This window comes from Bos mutus, chromosome 14 (assembly GCF_027580195.1).
Source record: "Bos mutus isolate GX-2022 chromosome 14, NWIPB_WYAK_1.1, whole genome shotgun sequence".
Classification (NCBI taxonomy): Eukaryota; Metazoa; Chordata; class Mammalia; order Artiodactyla; family Bovidae; genus Bos; species Bos mutus.
Genome location: NC_091630.1, coordinates 60,535,010 through 60,541,488, shown reverse-complemented (window position 1 = coordinate 60,541,488; position 6,479 = coordinate 60,535,010). Strand labels below are relative to the sequence as shown.

At 45.1% G+C, this 6,479-nt stretch overlaps 1 non-coding gene across 1 annotated transcript; it reads left to right on the top strand.

Annotated features, from left to right (window-relative positions):
* Window positions 1–4,406: 4,406 nt before the first annotated feature.
* Window positions 4,407–4,513, top strand: LOC138990820 (U6 spliceosomal RNA). Its single transcript, XR_011466933.1, has one exon. It is a non-coding gene; the product is annotated as a U6 spliceosomal RNA (small nuclear RNA).
* The last annotated feature ends 1,966 nt before the right edge of the window (window positions 4,514–6,479 follow it).

The window sequence follows — 6,479 nt, the reverse complement described above, 5'->3', positions numbered from 1 at the left end:
CTGCCCTCAATCCCTCTCAGCATCAGAGTCATTTCCAATGAGTCAACTCTTCGCATGAGTTGGCCATTAGTATATGATATTTATCTTTCTCTTTCTGACTTACTTCACCTTGTATAATAGACTCTAGGTCCGTCCCCTGAGCTTTTAGTTTCCATTATTGTATTTATTTCAGTTCTAAAATTCGCATTGGGCTGCTTTTCTTTGCCGAGGCTTTCTGTTTATCACTTAATTCAAGTGTTTTGTGATTGCTCACGGAACTATTTTTATCACCACCGCTTGTATCTTTGCAGGATAATTCTAACATTGCTGTCATTGTGCTGCTGGCTTCATTTATTGTCTTTCATTCTTTCAGCCCAGGTCTTCTTGTTCTTGGTGTGACAGGTAATTTTCTATTCAAAGCTGGACATTTTTGCCTTCTATTATGAAACTTTGCATCTTAATTAAACTGTATATTTTAACTTTTTTTTTTTCTGGCGCTTCTCCAGCAAAAGAAGGGGCACAAGCCCATGACACTGCCAGCAGAGGTGGAAGTCCACGCTGACTCCCCAGGGCTTTTGGTCTCCTGGTTCCTGGTGAGTGGAGATGAAAGCCGTCTCCGCTGTGGGGTCTGGTGTCACTGTGTGGGATCTCCTCACTGCATGTGGTCACAAAAGTCCCTGGTTCTTCCTTCCACTGTGGAGATTTGGGGTGACCATCATAGGCTGGTGCTGGGGGGTGGCTGGGGTCCTCACTTTCCTTTGCTGGTGTGTGTGTGGTGGGATGCAGTGTTTTCTGTGGCATTTGGCTGCAGTATTGTGGCTATTGTCTATAAACTTCTGTCCTTACAGATTATGGTTGTCCTTGTCCTTTGGCTAGAGAGCACAGATTTTTTTGGCAGTGGGAGGACTGTTTGGATCTGCACCTGCTGGTGTTTCCAGGTTGCCCGCTCCTTTGGCTCCACATCCAGGCTGAGAGAGGCAAGAAGAAAAGCTGAGGAACTTCCCCATGTCCCTCAGGCAGCAGGGTCCCTAGCTGGCCTGCTTGCTCTCTACCCCTTTGAGTTTTCTTTTCTTTATTTTTGGCTGCGTTGGGTCTTTGTTGCTTTCCTCTAGTTGTGGTGAGCAGGGGTTACTCCCTAGTTGCAGCGGGTGGACTTCTCACTGCGGCAGCTTCTCTTGTGGAACGTGGGATCTCGGCACTCTAGCTTCAGCAGTTGTGGTGCATGGGCTTAGTTGCCCCTCGGCATGTGGAATCTTCCTGGACCTGGTGTCAAACCTGTGCTCCCTGCACTGGCAGGTGGATTCTTATCCACTGGACCACCAGGGAAGTCGCTGTCTCCTCCCTGTGGACTCAAGCTCATGACCTACCACGTTGATTAGGATTCAAGTGTCATTTTACGGCTCAACCAGTCACAGGTTCTTGTGGTTCAGACTGGTTTCTTGGTAAAGTGGGCACTGCCCAGACCTCTGTTTAGAATGGAAGGACTTATTTTCCTGGTAACCTGTAGTGCTGTGGACAGTTGGCCTAGGCATGCATTAGTGGCAGGGAGCCGACTTGCCAAAGTTATGCCCCTTCCTGGGGTAGCCACATCCAGACGGTCTATGCAGGAGTACAAAGCCCTCTACCCCTGCCCCAGGTGGGGACAACTTGACCACGTCACACCAGCTTCAGAGCCCCCATGGGCTGGCCACCCCTGAGGCCACCACTGAGGCTACCTCAGAGCTCAACTTCTCTGTGAGTTCCATTTTACTCCCTTCCCTTCCCCCAAGGGGGCTCCAAGGGCTCTGCAAATGCAGTCTGCTTCTCAACGAGCCCCACCTGCAGGTCCCAGCAGGACAGCCTTTTTTAAATCTCCGGAGACTTTGTTTCTATTTGATAGCTCAGTTGGTAAAGAATCCGCCTGCAGTGCAGGAGACCCCAGTTTGATTCCTGGGTTGGGAAGATCTGCTGGGGAAGGGATAGGCTACCCACTCCAGTATTCTTGGGCTTCCCTTCTGGTTCAACTGGTAAAAAATTCACCTGCAATGTGGGAGGCCTGGGTTCTATCCCTAGGTTGGGGAGATACCCCTGGAGAAGGGAACAGGTACCCACTCCAGTATTCTGGCCTGGAGAATTCCATGGACTACAGTTCATGGGGTTGCAAAGAGTCAGACACGACTGAGCAACTTTCACTTTCCAGTCAGTCCTGTTTGCTGGTGAGCACACCCTCAGTTCTTCTAGACAGCTGGCCCCAGGCTGGTTTAACTCATTGCTCTCTTTCTCTTTCACCCCCTTGAGCCTCGTGCCCAACTTAAAGGGGGACCTGCACACTGAGTCATTCCTTACAACTTGGAAAACTCAGAGGTTCAGCACTTCAGAGACCCTCTTCCTGCACTGAGGCCAGTTGCAGGATGCATTATTTCTTATTTCTAGCCTATTTTCCAAAGTGTTACCTACACGTTTCTTGGTCCTCCTGTTAAGACTCCTCATGCAACTTCTCAAGTTTATTGTGCCTTTTGATTACTGCTGGGCCTGGAACCTGCTCAAAGGTGCATCTCAACAAAAGTCCCTGAGTGGGGTTATGTGGAGTGTGCGCTGACCAAACTTGAGGTGTAGACAGCTCCATTTCTTACTTTTAAAGGGCTTCAAGTTAAAAGAATAGACTAATTATAATGGTGACATTCTATTTCTTTAGAATTATGATCTTGTTACAAATTCATGTACCAGAGTTTATATTTTAACTTCATTTTAATTGGAAATAAACTTTAATTATTTAGAACCTTTGCTAGGAAGATCATAAAATATAAATGTAAAAAATTATTTCACATTATGATGATTATAACTGACCCATATCAGAATGTCTGGCACTCATTTAATATCTACTTATTACATGATCTCCATCCTAAAGGAGATCAGTCCTGGGTGTACATTGGTAGGACTGATGTTGAAGCTGAAACTCCAATACTTTGGCCACCTGATGCAAAGAGCTGACTCATTTGAAAAGACCCTGATGCTGGGAGAGATTGGGGGCAGGAGGAGAAGGGGACGACAGAGGATGAGGTGGTTGGATGGCATCACCGACTCAATGGACATGGGTTTGGGTAGACTCCGGGAGTTGATGATGGACAGGGAGGTCTGGCGTGCTGTGGTTCATGAGGTCGCAGAGTCGGACACGACTGAGCCACTGATCTGAACTGAACTATTATGTGAAGGAGTCATTATTATGTAATACAAAAGTACATATTCTACCTAAATTAAGTGAGTGAAAAGAGTGAAAAATTAAAGTGTTAGTCATTCAGTCGTGTCTGAGTCTTTGCGACCTCAGGGACTATAGACTGAGTGCATCTACAAAAGAAAAATTCTTCAGAAAATTAAGCTTCATCAGAGAGTTGAAAATGTGATATTTTAGAGAGGCTGCCTTATTATACCTGCACCTTATTAACGGTTGTCTCTGGACTCATAAGAGAAAAGAAAACAGCTGAGCGAGGAGAGGAGAGGACATGAAGGGTCCCCTGGGTTGCTATGACATCACCCTCTTGGTTTATCACAAACTGACCTGAAGTAACCTGGATACATGATGGTTGCACGTCACTAACATACTATCAAGAGTTATTGAGTTATAAATTATTTTTTAAAATCATTTATATACTTTTTATTTTACTTTTGCTGCACTGGGTCTTCACGGCTTTGTGCGGGCTTTCTCTAGTTGCAGTGCTTGGGCTTCTCCTTGCTGCGGCTTCCCTTGTTGCGGAGCGCTGGCTCCAGGTACTCAGGCTTCAGAAGTTGTGGCACACGGGCTTAGTTGCTCCACAGCATGTGGACTCTTTCCGGACCAGGGATCGAACAGGAGTCACCTACACTGGCAGGTGGATTCTTATCCACTGAACCACCAGGGACGTCCTTGAGCGCTATTAAGAACTGAAAATTTAAGTAAAATGTTCTCTGGTAAACGAAAGTGTCTGCAGTTTGTAAAAATATTAGGCAAATCAGACAGCTTAATAGGATGTAATTTCAAGGCTTGCTTGCATGACCTTTTTTTTTTTTAATATTCAGAATTGTGTTACTTATTTATAAGGGGTCCTGGATATCTTATTTCTTTTCCTGGCCTTCTAAAGCAAAAATCAAAGAAGTGCAGTCTGGGGGAGTAATTAGGAGCAAAGGTTGGTCTGGTTCTAAACTCTCCAGCATCTGCCTACCATTTTGTGACCTTCCACCGTGTTGTCTACGCCTAGCCTTCTCACTGAGAGGATGGCAGGCAGTAACAGCACTGAGCTGAGAATTAGACGAGATGACACAGGTGAACCTGGCCCTTCACACACCTCCAGTAAACCTAAGTTTCTTACCAGAATGAGTTTTCTGCCATTGTCCTTCCAAACACTCCCACTTTCCTTCGGGCTATCATGGAAAGTGACATCCATCTTGATTTCAGTCATCAAAACTGTAAGACTGTGCTCGCTTCGACAGCACATATACTAAAATTGGAACGATACAGAGAAGATTAGCATGGCCCCTGTGCAAGGATGACACGCAAATTCATGAAGCGTTCCATATTTTTAAAATGGGCCAAAGAACTAAATAGACATTTCTCCAAAGAAGACATACAGATGGCTAACAAACACATGAAAAGATGCTCAACATCACTCATTATCAGAGAAATGCAAATCAAAACCACTATGAGGTACCATTTCACACCAGTCAGAATGGCTGCGATCCAAAAGTCTACAAATAATAAATGCTGGAGAGGGTGTGGAGAAAAGGGAACACTCTTACACTGTTGGTAGGAATGCAAACTAGTACAGCCACTATGGAGAACAGTGTGGAGATTCCTTAAAAAACTGGAGATAGAACTGCCTTATGACCCAGCAATCCCACTGCTGGGCATACACACTGAGGAAACCAGAAGGGAAAGAGACACGTGTACCCCAATGTTCATCGCAGCACTGTTTATAATAGCCAGGACATGGAAGCAACCTAGATGTCCATCAGCAGATGAATGGATAAGAAAGCTGTGGTACATATACACAATGGAGTATTACTCAGCCATTAAAAAGAATACATTTGAATCAGTTCTAATGAGGTGGATGAAACTGGAGCCTATTATACAGAGTGAAGTAAGCCAGAAGGAAAAACACCAATACAGTATACTAACGCATATATATGGAATTTAGAAAGATGGTAACAATAACCCTGTGTATGAGACAGCAAAAGAGACACTGATGTATAGAACAGTCTTATGGACTCTGTGGGAGAGGGAGAGGGTGGGAAGAATTGGGAGAATGGCATTGAAACATGTAAAATATCATGTAAGAAACGATTTGCCAGTCCAGGTTCGATGCACGATACTGGATGCTTGGGGCTAGTGCACTGGGACGACCCAGAGGGATGGTGTGGGGAGGGAGGAGGGAGGAGGGTTCAGGATGGGGAGCACGTGTATACCTGTGGTGGATTCATTTTGATATTTGGCAAAACTAATACAATATTGTAAAGTTTAAAAATAAAATAAAATTTAAAAAAAATGAAAAAAAATTCCTGTATAAAAACAAAACAAACAAAAAAAAAAACTGTAAGACTTCTTGACCAGTTCCTTCACAAGAGCTAGTCTTGAAACAAGTAGAACTTTACAGGATTCATAGATTCAGCTTCCCTCAGGCATCTTCAGAATTCCCAGGTGGTGCTAGTGGTAAAGAACGTGTCTGCCAATGCAGGAGATATAAGAGATGCGGGTTCAATCCCTGGGTCAGGAAGATCCCCTGGAGGAGAGCATGGCAACCCACTCCGGTATTCTTGCCTGGAGAATCCCCATGGACAGAGGAGACAGTCCACGTGGTCGCAAAGAGTCGGATATGACTGAAGCGACTAAGCACGCATGCATGCAAGGCATCTACAACTTGGGTGGGAGATGTTTTCCCAAGGAAGCCTTGCAAACAGCGTTGGTTTCTCAGAGCTGCTAGTGCAGTGTGGTCTTGGGTATCACGCTGCAGGGCCCAGAGCTCTTCTGGGGGCAGCCAAGGTGTGTGTCTTTGATTCTTCAGGCCTGTGCAACACTGGGAAGGTACAGGTTATCTGGGGGAGGTGGCCCAGGAACACGGCAGCAGAACTCTTTCAAATCACAGCAAAGAGGGGAAAAGCCCATGTTGTGTAGAGATGTTAAATCCTGAATAGTAAATAACCATACACATACAGGGTTATTATGCCATCTTACATCTTTTCCAGGTCTCAGTATTATATTCTAGGTACCTTAATAAGAACCTCCAAAATTATCAATATTCCCTGTGTTTCTCACATAGGGCCATAAAAGAAAGCAGATGAATGATAATAGCCTTTGGTCTTTTATTAAAGTCTTGTGACCTTTAAGTTACAGAAACGTAAGCCATACATACATTGCCTGCCAGCCAACCTGACAGTCAAGCTGTAAATACCGTTAGTTTTACAGGCAGCCTCGCAAGTTACAAGGCTGGCCAAGCGTAACCACAGAGAAACATGGATAATGAACAACAGCCAGGACCACCTCTGCATGTGTG